Genomic DNA, 4,299 nt, shown 5'->3' with positions numbered 1-4,299 from the left:
TTAGGACCACCAGCTCATCCCTGGCTGCTCTGGGGATCAAGCTTGTGGAAAAGTGGGCACCGGAGACTTCACCTCCATGCATGTGCGCCTGGCTGGCCACTGATGGAACACGCAGCCCACTTTCCTCGCAACACATGGCCCCTCCCCCAACTGGCCCATCCCCCAGGGTGCGCATTTGATGGGGGAAAGTCAATAAAAGAGGGAAGAAGGTCTTAAGGGTCTGTGGGGTTGGGGGGGTCGGCCAGAGTAGGTTTGGAGTGTGACGTGTGATGGGGAAGGAAGAGGAAGGTCTGATTGGAAAATGGCTCAGCATAGTACCTTTCTCATTGCGAACCGAGACGGCACAGCCTCCCAGGGGCCATCACATCCCACCTGAGGGAAGTGCCGGGCAAAAAAATCTCTGCTCAGTGGAGCCTCTCTCACACGCTTCCCCGGGAGGAGAGCGCGCATGCGGCCTTGCCCTCCATCCTCGCCCTCCATCCAGGTGAAGGGCCCTGAGAGGTGCTTTCACTCCCCGCACTCCAAGAGCAGAGGGCACTGCTGCAGCAGATGGAAGGCGTCTACGCTACCATCCTGGTGTGGCCCCCAGAGACCAGCGCCCATGTGCAGGAGCTGTACCAGGAGTGGCTGGGGTGGGGGGGTGACTCCCTTCAGACCCAGGCAGCCCTGCAACTTCCTAGCAGGGCCCAGGCAGCCTGCCAGGACATCAAGTGGTAAAGGTCCAGCTGATGCCCAGCCTGCAGGCCGCCTGAGGAGGGGTGTCAGACACGTGAAGGAAAGGCATGCCATCTCTGTCATCACTTTGGTTTTCAGAATTCCCTGCTCCCCATCTGTCGGCTTCCTCCCTCTGAGGGGCACTGTCGTCATCAATGGGTGCAACTGGAATATTGTATCTCGAGAGGATTGCCCCAATGCACATATCCTTTTATCCGACGATGAAAAAGACCCAGAGAACAAGAATGGAGACAGACTACTGTCCTTTAGGCTTAAAAAAAAACAACAACCCAGAAGTGTCCTGCGAAGAGCTGAGACTTGGTTCTGCCCACGTGCCTCTGAGAGATTGGATGAGGAAATGGCCCATTTGGCCCTAACTTTACACACTTGTTACCCTTGAAGGTGTCTTTGCCACAATGTGAATAAACTGCCACCTTTTGGAATGGGGGCTCATATGAAAGTCTGCATTGCCAACTTTTCTTGAAACAGATCTATGTTCTGCAGCTGTGGCCACCGTCCTGAGATCAGGTCCTGTCGACCAGGTCCTGTCGCTGGGAATCAGAGGGCACTAGAGTGAAGGTTCCCCACCCTGCTCCCCGTGCCCTTTTACATTCAGGGATTGAGCTGAACTCACTTTGGGGGAGGCCTGGCAAGGGTGACAGGTGGAAGGATGGAGAATGGAGAGGAGGACACCCTGCTCGGTCCCTCCCTGGGTGGGGTCAGGCAGATGAAGGCCGTCCAGCCTGCCCCACAACTGGGTGAGATAGCATCCTCTGTGTCCACCTCTCACCCCGTGGGCCCGGCCACTCCCCTCGGCTCTGGGCAGCCTTCTGTGTTCCACGACAGTGCGCTCTGCCCTCACATGCTGCTCCCCCTAAGTGGGAAGGAAGAGAGCAGTTGGCCCACAGACAGACAACTACACAGAAAGGTAGGGCTCATGGCTGGTGAGCGCAGTGGCAGTGGCGGGAGCCTCTCCTGCCTCCAAGGCAGCACTAAGGAGCAGTGAGCTGAGTGGTAAGGAGCAGTGAGCAGGCGGGCAGTAAGGAGTGAGGGGTCCCTAAGCCGGCAGGCGGACATCTCCTGAGGGGTCCTGGACTGCAAGAGGGTGCAGGCCGGGCTGAGGGATGCCCCGCCCCCCCCTCCCAGAGCACGAATCATGCACCTGGCCTCTAGTCTTAAAATAAATAAATAAATAAATAAATAGTATCCCCTCCAAAAGGTATTTGGATATATAAATTTACAAAAGACAAAAGGAAATACTTTGAAATGTTGACAGTGGTTAACCTGGGATAGTGGAGAGAAGTGGTTTCTTTTACTTTATACTATGTTTTTTTAAAATTTTTACTTATGATCCTGTATTATTTTGTTGAGGAGAAAAAATCATCTAAAAATAACATTTAAGTAACTTTTTTTGTGTAAAATGCATTTTGCATCCATGTTCAGTGACCATCCACTAATCTTTGAAAAACTTAAAAAGTGCTTTGGGTTGTGAAATATCCTTTAAAATGCATTTTTGCACTCTAACAGCTCTTGCATGAGAACACTGGGCTTTGGAGATGCTGAGTCTGCTTGGAAAAAATAATGGGGCAGGGGCTGGGGGCGGGGCAGGGTATGGGATGGATAAGGAACCCTGAAGAGAGGCTCCCGGGCAGGATACCTCAGGGTCCACAGCTCAGGCTGTATTTGAAGAATTCCTCATTGGAAGGCTGAGGTCTACAGTAAAGGTTCAGATTTTATAAACTTTAGATATGAGCTACAGCAAATTTTCTTTTAAAATGGTTTTTGCTGTTCTTATTGCAAAATCTATACTAATAAAAGAGTAATATGCAAATTAGACATGGAGACCTTGTGGAGACCTTCCAGACATCCTTCCAGACAAAGCCATGGTGGCAGGGCCAAGGCAGAGGTGGTTAGGGGCAATCAGGCCGGCAGGGGAGAGCAGTTACGGAGATCAGGCCAGCAGGGGAGGGCAGCCAGGGGGATCAGGCCGGAAGGGGAGGAAAATTGGGGGTGATTGGGCTGGCAGGGGAGGGCAGTTGGGGGCGATCAGGCAGGCAGGCAGAGGCAGCTAGGGGCAATCAGGCAGGCAGGCAGAGAGGTTAGGGGTGATCAGGCAGGCAGGCAGGCAGAGGCAGGCAGGCAGGTGAGCTGTTAGGAGCCAGCGGTCCCAGATTGTGAGAGGGATGTCCGATTGGAGAGGGTTCAGGCTGGGCTGAGGGATTGCCCCCGCCCCTCCCCATGCATGAATTTCATGCACCAGGCCACTAGTTTTATATAATTTGCAAATTATCTTGATAGTCAATGAATACCCATCTGTTAGGGGCAAGCTCCTCAGCCAGGGACTGGGCCCTTCTGAGTGCAGGAAACTGAAAAAACACGTGATACAAGCAGGCTAATGGGACATACCTTTTTACAAACAAAGCAGCCAACAATAGGCTGGTCAGTGGTGACTTATATACAAGCTCAAACAAAAGAGGCTTTATTCCAAATAGTGACCTCAATATCTGGGCTACAGAAAGGCACACCTGCGCAGTGTATAGCTTGTTGTGTCCTTGCTTTTACACCTGCGTACAGCAAATAGCCTTGAACACTCTGATTAGGATTCCCACACTCAGTTTGGCCTTGAGCATCCTGCATACTCTGGCCAGGGCCCCCACACTATCATTTAACAGATCTAAGTATAACTTTAAGGTGGGAAGTTATCAAAATTATTTTGGAAACTATTTTTAAGTAGACATATTGTAAAGCAAAATAGTTGTTGAAAAGTTAATTTATAAACTTTTATCTTTCATCTATTTAATTTACTTGTTTTTAACAATTCATTTTTCCCCCAGTATCTCAGTTGTCTGCATATGAGAGACACTGAGTCCTGGGCTAGAGTTTCAATGATGGACTCTAGAAGGGTGCAAGGAGGAAGGCCCAGTTGTAATCCATCACCTTTCGGAGCCCTCTGCATGCCAATTAAAATAGGAGTGCCATTCTGTTTGCTTGACTTGGGTGCCCTTGCTTTCAAGTGCATGTCTCTCTCTCTTTTATTTTTATCTTTATTGTCAAAAGTATTACTGATGTCCCTTTTGTTGTTTTCCCCATTGACCCCCTCCATATTGCACCCACCTCTCCCAGGCCTTTACCACACTATTGTCTGTGCAAATACTATTTAATAAAAGCGTAATGTGCAAATTAGCCATCACTCCATCACAAAGATGGTGGTGCCCATAGCCACAAGATGGCGGTGCCCAGTCCTCTCAGCCCCGCTGGAGTCCCCTAGTCCCAGGGAGGCAGCTGCTAAGAGTGGGCAGTGTGAGCAGCCTGGCGGAATGCTTGCTTTGTCGCCCCGGCAATGAGGCAAGCGTTCTGCGCCCAGTCGCAGATGGGCCTCTGGCCAGGCCAGGGAGCAGAATGCTTGCGTCGTCGCCCCGGTGACCAGGCAAGCGTTCCATGCCCAGCTGCGGATGGGCCTCTGGGCCGTGGAGAGCCTCTGGGCAGTGGGCATGGGGCGGCCAGGCCCCACAGAGAGCTACTAGTTCATGGATTTGTGCACAGGCCTACTAGTATGCATATAAATTCCCTGTTAATCGCTCCCAC

This window comes from Plecotus auritus (genome assembly GCF_963455305.1).
Source record: "Plecotus auritus genome assembly, chromosome: 3".
In the NCBI taxonomy this organism is placed as follows: Eukaryota; Metazoa; Chordata; class Mammalia; order Chiroptera; family Vespertilionidae; genus Plecotus; species Plecotus auritus.
Note: the sequence above shows the minus strand (reverse complement) of the source record.